Source organism: Mobula hypostoma, chromosome 19 (assembly GCF_963921235.1).
Source record: "Mobula hypostoma chromosome 19, sMobHyp1.1, whole genome shotgun sequence".
Classification (NCBI taxonomy): domain Eukaryota; kingdom Metazoa; phylum Chordata; class Chondrichthyes; order Myliobatiformes; family Myliobatidae; genus Mobula; species Mobula hypostoma.
Genome location: NC_086115.1, coordinates 46,882,373 through 46,901,823, shown reverse-complemented (window position 1 = coordinate 46,901,823; position 19,451 = coordinate 46,882,373). Strand labels below are relative to the sequence as shown.

Below are 19,451 nucleotides of genomic sequence, written 5' to 3'. Positions count from 1 at the left end.
TCGAGTAGACTTCCTGCAAATTGAAAACTGTTTCCTCACTTTCTTTCATCTAATGAAGGATCTTCATCTGGAAATGTTAATGCTGTGTCACTTTCCACAATTCAACCTGATATACAGTGTATTTGCAGGGTGGTTTTTTTTATTCACCAGCAATTCTCAGTTTTTCTGACATGTAGTCTATTGTCCTATCATTCAGTCTCTATTTCTAGATTATAAAACTGGAACAAAATCAGATCTCAACATAGTCTCTCAGCGTGAAGAGGGAGAAAATGCAGATGCTAAAAACTTGAATTAAAAACAGAAAATACTAGAAACACCCAGTGGATTAGGCAGTATCTGAGGAGAAAGAGAAAGAATCAGAGATACTTTTTCAGGTCAGTAAGGACTCCTGAGGGCAAGTTTTTCCACACAGAGGGTTATTGTTGCATGGAACAGGGTGCCAGAGAAAGAGGTAGACGCAGGTATAATTACAATGTTTAAAAGGCATTTGGACAAATACTATTTGGACCTAACCAGTTCCCCTCTACCACTGCTCTGCTCCATCCAGCAGAATTAGTCCTTACTCTTAATAGTTTCTCCTTTGGCTCCTCCCACTTCCTCCAAACTAAAGGTGTAGCCATGGGCGCCCGTATGGGTCCCAGCTATGCCTGCCTTTTTATTGGCTTTGTGGAACAATCCATGTTCCAAACCTATACTGGTATCTGTCCACACTTTTCCTTCGCTACCTTGATGACTGCATTGGCACTGCTTCCTGCACGCATGCTGAGCTTGTTGACTTCATTAACTTTGCCTCCAACTTTCACCCTGCCCTCAAGTTTACCTGGTCCATTTCCGACACCTCCCTCCCCTTTCTAGATCTTTCGGTCTCTATCTCTGGAGACAGCTTATCTACTGATGTCTACTATAAGCCTATGGACTCTCACAGCTATCTGGACTATTCCTCTTCTCACCCTGTCTCTTGCAAAAATGCCATCCCCTTCTCGCAATTCCTCCATCTCCAGCGCATCTGCTCTCAGGATGAGGCTTTTCATTCCAGGACGAAGGAGATGTCCTTTTTTAAAGAAAGAGGCTTCCCTTCCTCCACCATCAACTCTGCTCTCAAATGCATCTCTCTTATTTCATGCACATCTGCTCTCACCCCACCGGCCTCCGGGTCCAACATATAATTCTCCGTAACTTTCGCCACCTCCAATGGGATCCCACCACTAAGCACATCTTTCCCTCCCCCCACCTCTGCTTTCCACAGGAATTGCTCCCTACGCGACTCCCTTGTCCATTCGTACCCCCCATCCCTCCCCACCAATCTCCTTCCCGGCACTTATCCTTGTAAGCGGAACAAGTGCTACATATGCCCTTACACTTCCTTCCTCACTACCATTCAGGGCCCCAGACAGTCCTTCCAGGTGAGGCGACACTTCACCTGTGAGTCGACTGAGGTGATATACTGCGTCCGGTGCTCCCAATGCAGCCTTCTATATATCGGTGAGACCCGACGCAGACTGGGAGACCATTTCGCTGAATGCCTATGCTCTGTCTGCCAGAGAAAGCAGGATCTCCCAGTGGCCACACATTTTAATTTCACATCACATTCCCATTCTGACATGTCTATCCACGGCCTCCTCTACTGTAAAGATGAAACCACACTCAGGTTGGATGAACAGCACCTTACATTCCGTCTGGGTAGCCTCCAACCTGACGGCATGAACATTGACTTCTCTAACTTCGTTAACGCCCCACCTCACCCTTGTACCCCATCCGTTATTTATTTATTATGTATATATATTCTTTTTCTCTCTCTCCTTTTTCTCCCTCTGTCCCTCTCACTATACTCCTTGCTCATCCTCTGGGCTTCCCCCCTCCCCATTTCTTTCTCCCTAGGCCTCCTGTCCCATGATCCTCTCATATCCCTTTTGCCAATCACCTGTCCAGCTCTTGGCTCCATCCCTCCCCCTCCTGTCTTCTCCTATCATTTTGGATCTCCCCCTCCTCCTCCCACTTTCAAATCTCTTACTAGCTCTTCTTTCAGTTAGTCCTGACGAAGGGTCTCGGCCTGAAACGTTGACTGTACCTCTTCCTAGAGATGCTGCCTGGCCTGCTGCGTTCACCAGCAACTTTTATGTGAGTTGCTGGATAAATATTTAGATATGGAAGGAGGGGGGAAGGTATGGTCCAAATGCAGGCAAATAAAATTACACAGTTAGACATCTTTGTCTGCATAGATGATCTGGGCCAAAGTACTCATTTCTGTGCTGTATTGCTCTTTCTTCATGACTTTGACTCTTTTAACTTTCATTGGAATTTAAAATGCAATAAAAAAGGTCTGTTTATGTTACAGAGAGTGGGGGTTGGTGGGCTGGGATTGGAAGGGCTGCAAAGGACGAAGGAATGTCAAGCAGCGTCAAATAGTCAATGATATTTTACAAAAAGAAATGCACTGCATGGCCATTTTTAATTTGGCTTCAGTATATTGCCATTGCCGACAAGATTGGTGGCTAGCTATCTTGTGACTGAGTTAACTGTGAGTCAGTCATGGTGGTCAATTACTGGAGTTAGTTACTGCAGCATAGATTAAAAATAGCAAGTTTCCTACAGTCTGCGATTCTCCACTGAATGCCCCTTGACCACAGAGTCACATCCTGCGTTCAGTACTTGTGGTGTTTCACTCTGAGCTCACCAATTTCCCAGTAGTTCCTGAACCCTGTGTTAAGTCGAATCTCAAATAACCTATGTACCTTGACTCTGGTTTGCCAAACCCCATGAGTTAATAAGGAAGAATGATGCCACTTTAATAAAAGAAAAGCACAAACAGCTTTGTTCATTGCTGATGAGATTTTGTTTTGATTCTTTTGCTGTTTACTTCAGTAAAGCTGTATAACATTTGTATGAGCATGATGGAGCAGAGAACGACTTGGTGAACTTCACTGCAAAGAGTGGGCATCCATCAGCAAATAACCTTAATGTAAAAAACAATGTTTTAAAATGTGGTACAGTAACTCATTTGTCATAAATTGCTTCTATTTAAAAAAAAACATCCTTTAGCTCATGTGGTATAGAATTGCTCTTATCATTGTTTGTATCTAGTCTGTAATAGCAACCAATATAATGTAGGTAAAGTGCTCTGAAGACTATTCAGTTAGTACATCTATGTTCAATATTTTAATTACAGTCAGACTCTAATATTAAGGAAAGTTTTGTTAATTTGATTACTTGCTTCTCTGATCCATATCATCACTTGTCTTGCATCTCACTCCACTCACCAGGCTCAGCTAAGTCCGCCACCCCAACCCCAGATTTGAGGAAGGATTGCTGACCCAGAACTTTGATTGGTTCCTCTTTCCACAGATTCCGCTTAACTGACCAAATTCCTCCCGGCATGTCTGGGTTTGTGTCAGATCCCAGCACCTGCAGTTTACTTGCTTTCATCCTGGGCTGTTTTGCTGAGTAGGCAAAGAAGATCTGGCCTCTTGCTTAAGTGGCCATTCACTGACAGTGCAAGAAAAATAGCATGCATTACGCACCTAACTAAATTAAAAGAATTAATCTACACTATCCTTAGTTGTAGATTTTATCTTTATCCTAAGATATCACTGAACAAATGCCTTGGTTATTCCTGAAATAAATGTTGCTCCCACTGCTGGTACAATTAGAAGAAAATGATAAGTCAGTATACTCCATCTGCAGCTCAGTATGACATTTCTTCACTAGAGTGAACAGTTCAATACTGAAAATCGAAATTGAAAATCCAGTAATAAAGGAAAAATAGCTATCACCATTAGTGATATGACATATATTCATTAGTGGCCTAAGACTTGAAGTTCTTCTTTTGTTGTCCACCTTATCAAGACTTATTCTTTTGTTATCCACCTTGTCAAGACTTTTATCAATACGTTCTTCGAAATTAATATACCACATACTACCTATGCTTTGTTAGTGCTTGAAAGTGTGCCCACACAAAAATATTGTCTGTGAATTTGATCAGTGAAACTGGGATGATCTTGGTTCTGGAGTGGAAGTGATGTAGATTAAACAGTTTCCCCTCTCCTTCTGCAGAGTATCTTCATTTTAGAGGGGAGCTTGCTGCAACAGAGGAGCAGGGTTGTTCTGAGGAAGATTTTAGAAGATAAGTGTGAGGTCACAGCCTTGCTTGTCTCCAGACTGCACCGGGATGGGTCAGTGATGGTATCATTGTTTATGATCCTGGCTTGCATATCATTATCTGATAAATATAATATAGTATTAAATTTCTAAATGCAACCAAATTTGAGAAAAATCCTTCATAATCCCTCTCAGTTGACGGTGCCAAAGACTTTTCATGTAGTTTGTTAGAAGCACGTGAAATGTTCGATGGGACTCCTTGCACTTTCTCTGGATTTACCATGTGAGGAAAACCATGTCCGTTGTGTCTTGACATGGGCACAGTTTTCACTGTGACTCTGCGAGGAGGTCTTTGGCCTCAGGAGCGGGCATTTAAAGAGTATCTTTGTTATAATTTTCTCAGTTAGCAGATATCAGGGAGACTGTATAATTATTACAATTGTTTCTGTCTGCTTTCTTGAAGGTATTAATGATTATGGTAGAGAAGGTCATGGATACATGTCAGGATTATTTCTCTTTTATAATTTACTCCATATAAGACCATTTGACCATAAGACATAAGAACAGAATTAGACCATTTGGGCCATTAGAACCATAAAACACTACAGCACAGAAAACAGGCCATTTGGCCCTTCTAGTCTGTGCCAAAACTTTATTCCACTAGTCCCATTGACCTGCACCCAGTCCATAACCTTCCAGACCTCTCCCATCCATGTATCTATCCAATTTATTCTTAAAACTTAAGAGTGAGCCCTCATTTACCACGTCAGATGGCAGCCCGTTCCTCACTCCCACCACTCTGAGTGAAGAAATTCCCCTTAATTTTCCCCCGAAACCTTTCCCCTTTCACCCTAAAGCCATGACCTCTCGTTTTTATCTCCCCTAATCTAAGTGGAAAGAGCCTACTCACATTTACTCTGTCCATACCCCTCATAATTTTGTAAACCTCTATCAAATCTCCCCTCATTCTTCTACGCTCCAAGTGTTGCGTAATCAGCAAAAATGAAATTATAATTGAGTCAGGTTTTATAAACAAACACTTATTAAACTCTGCTCAACAATAGCAGAAAAATATTCAAACAACTAACTTAACCGGAAGTTAATTGCTATACGGCAGCTCTGGAACAGTTCTTAAAGTTGTAAATTCGAACACAGTTCTTAAAAGTGGTAAATTCGAAAGTCCAAGTGATTTACACAGTCAGTAAGGAGAGACATCTCTGGAAACGGATTCCTTCGAAGACGTGACTTTACTGCTGATTCTCCAAAGGATTCACGACAAAGGAAATAAAACAGCTTAAAGGAACTGACCTTTTTCTGGCGAGTGAACACTGCACAAACTTCCCTGCTCTCGCAGGAGTTATCTCAGATGCATGTCACTACTTCTGAACAAAGACTCAATAAGGTCGATCCGCCAAAAGACTCCAACTTTATTCGGTCCTTCAGGTTCCCGTACTTTAGTAAGGTCTTCACTCTCCAATACTGCTGTAAAGGAAGAATTATAGATACAACACACAAAACTGCCAGCACCAATCTTTGCACCTTAAAATAGAAAGTAAAACTCCATTTTAAAACGAAACTGCGTCATGAGGCAAATATGCAGCATAACGGAGTAACTGATGAACTAAAAAACTGCGTAACAACAAGGGTTTCCCCTTTTATACCTGTAGAGAACAGGTCATCATGTGACCTCACACTGGCGGGAAAATTACATCATGTTTCCTCCACAAGACCATTACATCATGCTCACAGATACTTAATTACATAATGGTCAGAAGACAGTCACAAGATACCCACTTGGTATGTAACACAAGGAATAAAGTCCTAACCTGTTCAATCTTTCCCTGTAACTCAACTTCCGAAGACCTGGCAACATCCTAGTAACTCTTCTCTGCATTCTTTCAATCTTGCTGATATCCTTCCTATAGTTAGTTGACCAGAACTGCACACAATACTCCAAATTTGGCCTCACCAATGCCTTATACAATCTCACCATAACATCCCAACTCCTATACTCAATACTTTGATTTATGAATGCCAGGATGCCAAAAGCCTACTTTACAACCCTATCTACCTGTGATGCCACTTCCAGGGAATTATGTATCTGAACTCCCAAGTCCCTTTGTTCCTCTGCACTCCTCAGTGCCCTACCATTTACTGTGTATGTCCTATTGGTTTGTCCTTCCAAAATGCAACACCTCACACTTGTCTGCATTAAATTCCATCTGCCCTTTCCTGGCCCATTTTTCCAGTTGGTCTAGATCCCTCTGCAAGCTTTGAAAGCTTTCCTCGCTGTCCACAATGACTCCAGTCTTAGAGTCGTCAGCAAACTTGCTGATCCAAATTTTCACATTATCATCTAGATCATTGATATAGACAACAAACAACAATGGTCCTAGCACAGATCCCTGAGGCACACCACTAGTCACAGGCCTCCAGTCTGAGAAGCAATCATCGACTACCACTCTCTGTCTTCACCCACACAGCCAATTTAGAATCCAGTTTACAACCTCTCCATGGATACCTAGAGCATTGGGTCTGCTCTGGCATTTAATCATGACTGATTTATTTTCCATATAACACCAATCTCATGCCTTCTACCTGTAACCATTGATGCCCTTACTCATCAAGAACCTGTCAACCTCTGCTTTAAATTACCCAATGACTTGGCTTCCTCTGCCATCTGTGGCAATAGATTCATCACCCTCTTCATCCCTGTTCTAATATTTAGCCAGGATGTCACCTGCTTTTGATATTCAGCTGCTGCCTGGCCTTCTCAGCATCTTGGCAAACTAAAATAATACCACAATTCACATTTGAACTACAGTTTCTTTCTCCCTCTCCAAAGTTAGGTTCTTTTCAACACTATAAGCTATTTAACAGATATCCACTGCACTTAACTGCCCTATGAAAATTAACAATTCATCTGGTTTAGCGTTTTCAGCTGCGTGAATATTTGAAGTAGTCCCATACCACGACTCTCTTTATCATTGATTATCAGACCATTTACAAACCATCTAGAAATACTAGTTCCACAACTTAGGTGCTGAAGGGAACCTGCCATCTTTGACTGCAATAACCAAACAAGAACGTTAAAGGATCGATACCTCTTCTGGGGATGGCAGCTTGTCTTGCAGTAACAGATGGAGTCATAATTCCCAGCTTACCCATACAGACTAATGATAGTGGTGCAGACCTATTAAATGCCTTCTGTACACACCATGGAATATTCAGATCTACGGTAATGATTTCTGACTTCAGCTTATGTACGTGAGTTGTTTAATAGTATTCAATGTTCCCCGATGTTAGCTGTGCAAGTTTCATTTATGCAGAAACGATTCAAAGTGCATTTATAATCAAAGTATGTACGCAGTATACAACCCTGAGATTCATCTTCCCAGAGACAGGAATGAAATAAAGAAGAACTACGGAACCCGTTCAAGGAAAATATCAAAACACCCAACACAAAAAAAGAACAAATCATGTAAATGGCAAAAAAAAGTGGAAAAATACACAGAGAATATGAAACATCAAACCACAGAGTCCCTGAGACAGTCTAGGAACCAGGAACATTTAAAAAAAACTTATGGTAGGTCAATGATATAAACTCAACCAAAATTATGCCAAGTATTGGAGTGTTTCTTTGGGTAAATATCATTCTATGGCAACAAGTTCCATCTATTGTTAACATAACATTCTAAAGTGTTCCACCAGAGTAAAAGAAGGGCAGGTGCCAAGACAATCATGCTATGGTCATAGGGTTTGGGCACATCTTGTGAGAGCTCTCCAATTTTCTCAAAGTCCGTGGAAAGGGTGCAGAGGAGATTTACAAGGATGTTGCCTGGATTTACAAGGAGCCTGCCATATGAGAATAGATTGAGTGAACTCGGACTTTTCTCCTCGGAGCTACGGAGGATGAGAGATGACCCAATAGAGGTGTACAAGATAATGAGAGGTATTGATTGTGTGGATAGTCAGAGGCTTTTTCCCAGGGCTGAAATAGCTAGCATGAGAGGGCATAGTTTTAAGGTGCTTGGAAGTAGGTACAGAGGAGATGTCAGGGGTAATTTTTTTATGCAGAAAGCAGTGAGTGCGTGGAATGGACTGCTGTCGATGGTGGTGGAGGTGGATACAATAGGTTCTTTTAAGAGACTCCTGGATAGGTACATGGAGCTTAGAAAAATAGAGGGCTATGGGTAAGCCTAAGTAGTTCTAAGGTAAGGACATGTTCAACACAGCTTTGTGGGCCGAAGGGCCTGTATTGTGCTGTTGGTGTTCTATGTTTCTATGTTTCATGCAAACTTCTCTTCTTCATTACTGTACTTCATTTTAAGTGGAGGGGTGAAGAGGCAGAATAGATTAAATCACTTTGCGTATCTTGTTTGTTCAATGTTTCGTGAATTTTGCATTTGCGCTATTAAATTGAATGTCAGAGTCAGTTTTGTAATGTTACAAAGGACAGCTATTGTTATTGCTATTCCCCTCCGTGCCTTGTGGCACATCGGGCAGCACACTTGTCGTTTCTTTAGCATTTTTGTCTATTTTTTATGAGGCCGAGTTGCTAGCTCGAAGCTCAACCCATCATGGATGGAAAGTGTGCGAGGAGCCGGCCGGATTCAAACCCAGGACCATTCGCCTTGAAGTCTGGTGCAGATGCCACTACACCACTGGCCAGCTCAACAAAGGACAGTGACTGAGGGATTTTACATAATTTTCTGGCTCTGGATCAGCTCTGTTGCTAATCTATACAAATAATATACATTGTGATTCTGTTTTCTATTGCAACTCCTTTTTCATGATGTGATTAAAATGTAATATTACAAACATTTCTCCTCATAGATTAATGAAGACATCCAATATCAGTGGAAAAAGGAAACAAGCATGAGAAGGAATGATGGAAACAGATAAGGTGAGTGAATTTAAAGGTGTCTTTTTCATATTCAGGCACTTGTGGTAGATTTAACTTGGAATTAACTTTAATATCTGGAAGCTCCAGACAAGGGTGAGTGGTTATCGACATCAGAATTCACACCATTCACATCCCTCTTTAGATCGGTGGCAATAGTGAGCAATTTCCAACTCCTGGGAGTGTACATCACACATAACCTCTCATGGTCCGAGAACACATCCTACACAATCGAGAAAACTTGCCAATGACTCTAGTTTCTGAAGAGGCTGAATAAAGCTGGACTAGACACATCAATACCCACATCATTCGACAGATATGCAGCAGAGAGCATCCTAACATGCTGCATCACTGCATGGTATGGAGACTGCACTGCAGCAATGGCTTGACAATGGGTCGTCAAAACTACCCAGGGCATTACCAGCACCAGCCTACCCGCCATCAAGGATGTGTATATAGAAAGGTGCCATAAAAATGCCAGCAACATCATGAAGGATGACACCCACCCTGCTCATGGACTGTTTGTCCTACTCCCAGCAGGGAGGAGGCTAATTAACATCCATGCCAGGACCACCAGATTCAAAAACAGTTACTTTCCCCAAGCAGTAAGGCTGCTCGACACCTGCATCCACTAAATTACCCCACCATAGCCCCCACTACCACAACTTTATAATTTCCTGTCAGTCACGTTATGTACTCCTGTACCTATATGTACGTAAAATTGATCTATGTATATAACCCATCTTACATATTTATATTTATTGTGCTTTTTATCTTTTTTATTATTGTGTTCCTTATCTTATTGTGTTATTTTGTGCTACAACAGATCCAGAGTAACAATTATTTTGTTCTCCTTTACATTTGTGTACTGGAAATAACATTAAACATCTTGAATTTTGAATCTATACATTTCAGGTCAGAGCCCTAGTTGAGGATCTGAAACATCGACAAATCCTTTCATCTCATAGATACACCTTAAATTTCTGAGTTCATCTAGCAGGAATATTTTTCTTCTACTTTTTAAGATTGTTCCAATGTGAAACAGCAGTTACACGATTGTCCCCCAACCTTATCCCCACCTGTTTTCTAAATTGGAAAACACAAAAAATAATACTAGGTGTTGTCAATCTGAAATAAACCCAGAAAATGCTGGACATACTTGGTAGTTCAAGAAGTATCTGTGGAAAGGGAAACAGAGTCAATGTTCAGGTTGAATCAGGCCATGTTTCTGTCTCTATAACCTGTTGAATTTTTCCAGCATTTTCTGTTTTCTTTTAGCAACTGGTACACCCAAGTGCCAATGAATAATGCTCCAGTGTGTGCACTGTTCCTTTTCAAATTCCACATCTGAAATTGTTTGGGATTTTATAAAGGCTAGTCTTTGATGTGATGCACTCCATTCTAAGTCAGCTGCCCAAGTAATGAAAGGTAGATTCATGCCACTGTTGACCAGCGAAAATTTGTTGTCGCTTGCTGCTTGCTTGTTAACTGTCCAAAGTAAATGCATACTTCACAATGCATGATTGGATGAGATGATTATGTCATTTAAAAATAAAGTCAGAAATTTTGCTTAAAAGCATCCATAAGCAGAATTGCTTGCAGACACACTGACATAGATACTGCTACCCATTTTGGATAGCTGATGTTAAGATTGAGCCTGGTGTCTAAAATATTGTATTAAACTGCCCCTTAAGGAAAGTGACCCTAGACCCTGCAAAGTTTAGTTTCTTAAATGCTGGCTCTAGTATGTGGTTATGTGGCAACTAGATGGGAGACCCGGACTAAACATCCGGAGATCTGAATTCCAACCTCACCAGGGCAACTGTGGAATACAAATTGCATGGAAGTTACAAAAATATTATTCGTACAGATGACTGTGGCTGTTAAAAATCGATCTGGTTTATTCATGCCTTTCAGAGGAGTGATCCTTCGGTGACTGATATAACTCTAGATCTTCCAACGTTAAATAAAAAATCCTCTCTGAAATGGATGAATAAGTCACACAGATCAAGAACAATTGAGGAGGGCAAGTTTGCCACAGATGTCCAGATCATGAAAAATTAATAAGAAAAAAATCCTCCACACAACTGTTTCTGTTGTATTCTAGTTATCGCCTTTTCACAAGTAACTATGTAAACATCCAAATGGGAGTTTGAGAAAAATGATGTTTTTCTTCTGACTCCCAGGAACTCAATAAGAGAAACACTAAAGAGGTGTGTTGTTCATAAAGACATACTAAATTCACCCTCTGGTTTTTCATTGAAGTGAAATGTGCTGTTTGGTATTTACACTGACATTTCAAATGTAGATAAATTCATTTTGTCGTTAAACATCTCCAACTGCTTGTAATATTCTGCGTGACACGTCACTCACCAAAGTAAATTATAGTATGCTTTCTCAGTCTCATCCTGTAGTGTGTATACCAGCCAATTTTAGAGTTTATAGTTTGTATAGGTAGAAGTTACTAAATTACCTTTGTGTACTCTAACTGGAGATATTTGAGTATCTGTTTCTTCATGGAGAAAACTGCTTGTCTGTTGGTTTCTCCAGGGAAAATGGCATTTACATGGGTTCTCACAAAACAAGTAGTTGCTGTTTCCTTTTCAGATAAGATATAGTACAGTTTCAATCACAAAACTTGAATCATGCAATGCACAAAAAAGTGGATATAAAATTTGTCACTTTTGCAATCTTGATGAATAAATGGCAATTTTGTTATTTTACATTGTCACATATTTGTTTTTCAGTGCTCCCTTCAAATTCTTTCAGTAATTTTAGATAATATTCCACATGTACTTTCATCACTTACTTTCACTGTGAACAATTGTTCCCTCTTGTCATTAAACCGTTCCTCCACTCACCCTACCCAAGGCATTGCTTTAGTTCTTTCTTTTTCCATTTCTGGTGGAAGGCCATGAGAATTGTTTTTCTCTCTTCTGCAATGACGTGGCTCTGTTATTCAAGGCTCATGTTTATGATTTTAGTCCTTGCTTTCTCAAAATGATTATAGACACACATTTGACATAGAAATATTCGAGAGCTTAAATTTCCTTTTGTAGCTCTTTCAACTTCATGATATTATTTGATATTAACAGCAACTGTGATACAGAATTGAAAAGAAACAAATACTTCTTAGCTCTCATTTATAATTTCATTGTAAGAGGTCTGGTAAAAAGTGTAAAGCCAATTGCAATTTGGCAATTGACGGAAGTCAAATAGCATATATGTGTAGCAAAAATATGATTAATTTTCTGTGGGTAAAGCATTTCAAAAGTTTATTTTAGAAAGTGCAACAATTTGTTTCTGTAGCTTCCTGTTGTTGTGGTGTTGTTTATTAAAAACTCTTAATAGAAACTGGACCAGGCATTTCTGCTGAGCTAAATGGTTGGTACATTAACTGCAAAGGGCAAATTGAAATACCAGAGAATGATTACATCGTTAGTTTAAGAAATCATCTTTGTGCTTTTGTCCCCTTAATGACTGTTAAAACCCAATATGGTGGCAGCTGCTTCCTAGAAGGGCAGTTAATTGGGAAGTGCCTTTGGTGGAGAAAAGAACAGGATGAGTTTGGAATGAGTCAATCACACCTCATGGCTTTAGATGGCAAAAGCCTCAATGATCATCAGCAGCTTTGATTACCACGGATTGATGGGTGTATGCGTTATGTTTGTTAATCTCTAGCTTGTGTGTGCTCTGGCCAAGGCTCTGCAACTCATTTAGTGGAGAATTCTGAAGATTTCCAGCCTCCTTTAGTGAAGAAATTTCTTCTGAGACTCATAGACCCCTACAGCACAATAGGCCCACTATATCCATGAGCATTATTTTGCTAATCTACACTGATCCCCTTTTCCCTCATTAGGTAACACCACTCATTTTCATACCATCCACAAATTTACTAATTGTATTTCCTCAATTCACATCCAAATCATTAATATATATTGCAAACAGCACACAAAACCATGCCGACTATCCCCGATCAGCATCAGCCATTCCAAAAGTCTTTGGAAGGTAAGATTAAGGAGAGGCTGAAGACATTCGAAACTTCTTATCCCTTGGCATTCAGTAATTAGCTAGATACCGGAATTGCTTGCAGACACACTGACATAGATATGGATATCCAGTTTAGGTAGCTGATGATAAGATTGAGCCTAGTGTCCAAAATATTATAAAGGGTCCCTTTAAGAAAAGTGATCCTGCACCCTGCAAAGTTTAGATTCTTAAATGCTGGTTGTGGTTAGCACAACACCATACAGTACCAGCAACCCAGGTTCACTTCCTACTGCTCTCTGTAAGCAATTTGTACGTTCTCCCCTTAACCGTGTGAGTTTCCTCCCATAGTCCAAAGACATATTGGTATGTATATGCCGTTTATGTCCCGTGATTAGGCTCAGGTTAAACTGAGGGTTGCAACTGGACCAGAGCAGCTTATCCCTGCTGCTCTTCGTGAATGGAGGGACAACATTTGCTATATTCTGTTGGCTTGCCTGCAGAAGGCAGAGGGTGGTGGTGGAGGGAGTACATTCAGATTGGATGATTGTGACTAGTGGTGTCCCACAAGGATCTGTTCTGGGACCTCTACTTTTCGTGATTTTTATTAACGACCTGGATGTGGGGGTAGAAGGGTGGGTTGGCAAGTTTGCAGACGACACAAAGGTTGGTGGTGTTGTGGATAGTGTAGAGGATTGTCAAAGATTGCAGAGAGACATTGATAGGATGCAGAAGTGGGCTGAGAAGTGGTAGATGGAGTTCAACCCGGAGAAGTGTGAGGTGGTACACTTTGGAAGAACAAACTCCAAGGCAGAGTACAAAGTAAATGGCAGGATACTTGGTAGTGTGGAGGAGCAGAAGGATCTGGGGGTACATGTCCACAGATCCCTGAAAGTTGCCTCACAGGTGGATAGGGTAGTTAAGAAAGCTTATGGGGTGTTAGCCTTCATAAGTCAAGGGATAGAGTTTGAGTCACGATGTAATGATGCAGCTTTATAAAACTCTGGTTAGGCCACACTTGGAGTACTGTGTCCAGTTCTGGTCACCTCACTATAAGAAGGATGTGGAAGCATTGGAAAGGGTACAGAGGAGATTTACCAGGATGCTGCCTGGTTTAGAAAGTATGCATTATGATCAGAGATTAAGGGAGCTAGGGCTTTACTCTTTGGAGAGAAGGAGGATGAGAGGAGACATGATAGAGGTGTACAAGATTATAAGAGGAATAGATAGAGTGGATAGCCAGCGCCTCTTCCCCAGGGCTCAATACAAGAGGACGTGGCTTTAAGATAAGGGGTGGGAAGTTCAAGGGGGATATTAGAGGAAGGTGTTATACTCAGAGAGTGGTTGGTGCGTGGAAGGCACTGCCTGAGTCAGTGGTGGAGGCAGATACACTAGTGAAGTTTAGGAGACTACTAGACAGGTATATGGAGGAATTTAAGGTGGGGGCTTATATGGGAGGCAAGGTTTGAGGGTCGGCACAACATTGTGGGCCGAAGGGCCTGTACTGTGCTGTACTATTCTATGTTCTATGTTCACCAGTGGCTAATAGCGATTTAAAAAAAATCTTCACCAGAGCCCCCATTATCTTTTTCCATGTTTCCAATGGCATCCTTGGATCCCCTGGGATTTACTCACTCTTGTGCATTACAAGATATTTAAAACTCCCTGTTAAATCTGATTACTCATGTAACCTTCCCTGAGATCACTATTTTACACGTCCTTCTTCTAGGTGAGAAGTCGTTTTCATTTTGGACCTTGTGCACATCCCCTAACTCCACACATGGATAGTCAGTGGAGTCACTAAGAAAACAATTGCTTACCCTTTTGCTCCTGATGCACTTAAAGAATACCTTTGGATTCTTCTTAATCTTCCCTGCCAAGGGTAGTTCATGTCTCTCTTTGTCCTTTTGATATTTTTAAAGTTCTCTGCGGGGCCTATTTCTTCAGAGACTCATTGCTGTCTTGAATGGCTTTCATTTAGAGATTGTTGACTCCCTTCCCCCCATGTGAAGCTGTCTCAGCTACAGTAAACATCATCTCTACAGCTGTCAGATATTCTATCTTTTCATTGATCTTCCATATTTTCTGAAAAACCTGGTTTTTGTGATGGCATCTCTGCTCCCTGAGCTGTTTGCAGAGCTCCTATTCATGCTAATTTCTCCTGCAAACATTTTTGTCCGTTGTGGTAGGCTCCTCTTTGCTCTGCTACTTGACAGTATAAACATTTGTCATTTTCTAAATGTAGCAGCAGCATTGTTTCAACACAACCCTCTTGTATTTACTGCTGTAACTTCTCCTGAGGTCTACTTACAAAATTTGCACTCTCGTTCCTAGTCTGAAGTATTTAATTTCATTCAGGTTATCATTGGTCCTTACTTTCCAAGTCTTGTGCTACCTTCACTGAATAATCCTTAATTATTCAAAAAATAGCTTATATATTTAATATATTTGTGATACTGTCTGACAGTGTGAATAATAGCTACTCTCCCATAAAGCTGCGACTGGTGAAGCACCCGGGCAACAGTTGTATGCACAGTCTCTCCCACCTGAGCCACTGAAGCCTGTTGCTCATCCAAAGTAGTCATCGATCTCCTAGTGAACTCCCTCACTAGTCCCTTTTATCAATTTTTGAAGACAGGCTGCTCTAGGCAGATATACAGCTATGCCATATTCTTTCCATTTCTTGATGATTGACTTAAATGTACTCCAAGAGATATTTAGTGACTTGGAAATTTTTTTGTATCCATCTCCTGACTTGCACTTTTCAAAAACCTTTTCCCAGAGTTGTTTGGAGTGTGCTTTTGTCTTTGCAGTATAGTTTTTGCCAGGATACTGACTCACCAGCAATTGGACCTTCCAGATACAGGTGTATTTTTACCACAATCAATTGCAACACCTTAACTGAACACAGGTGATCTCCATTTAACTCATTATGTGACTTTTAAAACCAATTGGCTGCACCAGTGATGATTTGGTGTGTCATATTAAAGGAGGTGAATACTTATGCAATCAATTATTTTGTGGTTTATATTTGTAATTAATTTAGATCACTTTGTAGAGATCTGTTTTCACATTGACACAGAGAGTCTTTTTCTGTTGATCAGTGTCAAAAAAAGTCAAATTAAAACCACTGTGATCCAATGTTGTAAAGCAATAAAATATGAAAACACCAAGCTGTGGTGAATATCTTTTATAGGCACTGTACATTTGAAGTAAATAGTAGATGGATTGGAGAGGGATGGGTATATTGTTTTACTCAGTGTGTATCCAGGGTCTGAAACTTGCTGTGTGAAGGAGTGTGGAAAATCCTCATCACATCAGGTATTAGATGTGTGGAGGGCTTCAGACTAAGCTGGCTATGACTCAGATTAACAGGGGAAGCTCTGTATTGACCAGCACTAACACACTGGACAAAATCCCTTCTGTTTTAGAACTTACAGTGCAGAATAGGCTGTTCTGGCCCTTCGTACCACATCGTCCAGCAACCCCCAGATTAACCCGAGCCTAATCACAGGTCAATTTACAATGACCAAATAACCTCCTAATCAGTACATCTTTCAGCTGTGGGAGAAAACTGGAGCCTCTTGAGAAACCCCACGCATTCACGGGGAGAAAATACAAACTCCTTACAGACAGCGGTGGGAATTGCAGGAACTATAAAGCGTTGTGCTAACCACGACATTACCATTTGGTTCATTCAACTCAGTACATCATTGATCACTGGCATTCTGTTCGTTACCTTTGTTTAATCAAACACTAGGCTTTATACCTACAAAGTAATCAATTTTTTATTTGAAACCTGGTCAATTATTTAATAAGTTGCTTTCTTTAATGAAAAACACATTTAAATATCTGTCATATTTAAATTTTTGGAAAATGAATGTTTGAAAATCTAAAATTTGCTCTTTTCTGCTGACATACTAATGCAGAAGACAAAAAATAAACATCTGAAACAAACCTATATGAAAAAAAATCTAGGGTGCCCAAGACTTTTACACAGTACTGTTGTCATCAAGCTTAAACTGCTAAGTACCTTCAAGTGATAGCAACCAGCCATGGGAAATTGCACCATCTGAACAGATATCGTATTCCCATTGGCAGGTTTTTGCATTCAAAATTAATGAAGAAGTGTGTTCATTGAACAAACTGCAGAGTAAAAGATACTGAAATGACGAGATACTCAGACATAAAGCTCAAGTGTAAAAATAGTCACCTTGAAGCTTTTCCGGGTTTGGGCTCTGGTTGGAGTTGCAGAGAAGAATAAAGTGGCAAAGATACATGGTCATTGGGGAAAGAGCTCCTGACAGAATCTGGAATCTCAGATTCTTACCCAAAGCAATTTAGGCAGCCGAATTTCAAGAATACGTGGACGGTGAGAAAGGAGAGGGGTCAGGTGAGGAGGAGAATGATTGAAGAGTTAGCGACTGGGATGGGGGAGCAACAATTCTATGTATCATACATAAATACACCTGCACTGTACTCCTCTGAGCATTCTCTTGGAAGCAGCCTCCCTTTCACATACTGTTCTGGAATGAGGCAGTTATCTGAATCCAAATGGTATACTTTGTCATATTTTGACTTGTTTGCTCCAGTTATATAATGGTGTGAATACTGGTCACCGGTATAACCAGCTTAAAGAATAAAGGAAGTATTGGAATGATATTTAATTTAAGAAAATTTAATCCCATTATAACAACGTGTCGAAAAACTTGAAATTAATTATCAGTGAACGCAGTGTTCTGTTATTAACTGTACATCTAGTGTCTCCTCACCCACCGCCTTCTGAAAAGCCTGTTACTAAACACTTCCAAATAGGAGCCAGCAAGTCAATGTCGCCTTCGACTGCCAACACACAATGTGGGAGTGACACACAATTGTACTTTTGTTTTTACATAAAAGTACTCTTTTATATGCAAGAATTCTTGGTATCGATGCAAAAATGTAATGTTTTTAAGAAGAATTGTTCCTTTGAAAGTTTGTTTTTGTAATTACTTTGTCTGATTGTTTGGAAACATATAGCTGGACAACGCTGATACTGTCACAGCTGTTTTACCTTAAGAAGATAGATAATACTGTTGATGTAGCTGTATTTAGAACAGGCACGGTACTGAGTATTTCACAGAAAATAAATTATTTTATTTCAGTCAGCTCTGTAAGTTATACAAAAACATTTTAAAAAAGCGAATCCTTGAGCAGTAACCCTGTTACATTTTGTTGTCATAGAATCATTGATAAAATAGGCCGGCAAGGTAACGTAGTGGTTAGCACAGCGATTTACGGTACCAGCAACCTGGGTTTGTTCCCCACCGCTCTCTGTAAAGACTTTATATATTCTCCATGTGACCGCGTGGGTTTCCTCCCACACTCTAAAGATGTACTGGTAGGTAGGTTAATTGGTCATATATATAGGTATATACACTACATCTACTGCACTACCTTCATCAATGTGTCTAGTCACATGCTGAAAAAATTCGATCAGGCTCGTAAGGCACGACCTGCCTTTGACAAAGCCATGCTGACTATTCCAAATCATATTATGCCTCTCCAAATGTTCATAAATCCTGCCTCTCAGGATCTTTTCCATCAGCTTACCAACCACTGAAGTAAGACTCACTGGTCTATAAGGGGACAACATCTGCAATCCTCCAATCCTCTGGAACCTCTCCCGTCCCCATTGATGATGCAAAGATTACGGCCAGAGGCTCAGTAATCTCCTCCCTCGCCCTCCCATAGTAGACTGGGGTACATCTCATCCTGTCCCGGAGACTTACCCAACCTGATGCTTTCCAAAACTCCAGCACATTCTCTTTCTTAATGTCTATATGCTCAAGCTTTTCAGTCCAGTGTAAATCATCCCTACAATAGACAATACACAATAGGTACAGGAGTAGGCCATTTGGCCCTTTGAGTCAGCACCGCTATTCACTGTGATCTTGGCTGATCATCCACAATCAGTACCTCGTTCCTGCCTTCTCCCCATATCCATTGACTCTGCTATCTTTAAGAGCTCTATCTAACTCTTTCTTAAAAGAATCCAGAGAATTGGCCTCCACTGCTTTCTTAGGCAGAGTATTCCACAGATCCACAACCCTCTGTGTGAAAAAGTTTTTCCTCAACTCCGTTCTAAATGGTCTACCCCTTATTCTTAAACTGTAGCCTCTGGTTCTGGACTCCCCCAACATCGGGAACATATTTCCTGCCTCTAGCGTGTCCAATCCCTTAATAATCTTATATGTTTCAATCAGATCCCCTCTCATCCTTCTAAATTCCAGTGTATACAAGCCCAGTTGCTCCAATCTTTCAATATATGACATTCCCGCCGTCCCGGGAATTAACCCAGTGAACCTATGCTGCACTCCCTCCATAGCAAGAATGTCCTTCCCCAAATTTGGAGACCAGAACTGCACACAATACTCCAGTTGGGGTCTCACAAGCTGCCTTGTACAACTGCAGAAGGACCTCTTTG

General features: G+C 40.6%; 1 protein-coding gene across 6 annotated transcripts in view; it reads left to right on the top strand.

The window, feature by feature from the left end:
- Positions 1-19,451, top strand: part of ptprea (protein tyrosine phosphatase receptor type Ea) — a 303,826-nt gene that overhangs the window by 68,029 nt on the left and 216,346 nt on the right. For all 6 annotated transcript variants that reach the window (XM_063071813.1, XM_063071815.1, XM_063071816.1 and 3 more), the window contains exon 2: positions 8,932-9,001. The gene's annotated coding sequence lies outside the window, so the exon portion shown is untranslated. The remainder of the gene's footprint in view (positions 1-8,931; positions 9,002-19,451) is intronic.